This window comes from Hyla sarda, unplaced genomic scaffold, assembly GCF_029499605.1.
Source record: "Hyla sarda isolate aHylSar1 unplaced genomic scaffold, aHylSar1.hap1 scaffold_1709, whole genome shotgun sequence".
In the NCBI taxonomy this organism is placed as follows: domain Eukaryota; kingdom Metazoa; phylum Chordata; class Amphibia; order Anura; family Hylidae; genus Hyla; species Hyla sarda.
The window spans coordinates 44,358-44,621 of record NW_026608349.1 but is presented as its reverse complement, the minus strand read 5'-3'; the positions used below and the strand labels follow the sequence as shown (position 1 = coordinate 44,621).

At 45.1% G+C, this 264-nt stretch overlaps 1 pseudogene; it reads right to left on the bottom strand.

Annotated features, from left to right (window-relative positions):
• LOC130312226 (U2 spliceosomal RNA) lies at positions 1-264 on the bottom strand (annotated as a pseudogene).

The following is a 264-nucleotide window of genomic DNA, read 5'->3' as shown; positions in this document are numbered from 1 at the left end:
GGGTGGTGCACTGTTCACTACCCGAAGATACTGCCACATCGGGTCAATGCATAGGGCGACAGAAGCAAGCTTCCAAATCAGCTCCCTTTCTCAAAAATCCATTTAATTTATGGTCCCCAGATAGGGAACGTATGTATCAGTATGTGCTCACAAGTCACCCAAGTGCAAGTATTCACACAAAAAAAAACGTGCCTCAGGATGCGATCTGTCGCAAGATCCTTTCTTTTTTTACACTTGATCTAAGCCAAAAGGCCTAGAGGGGAT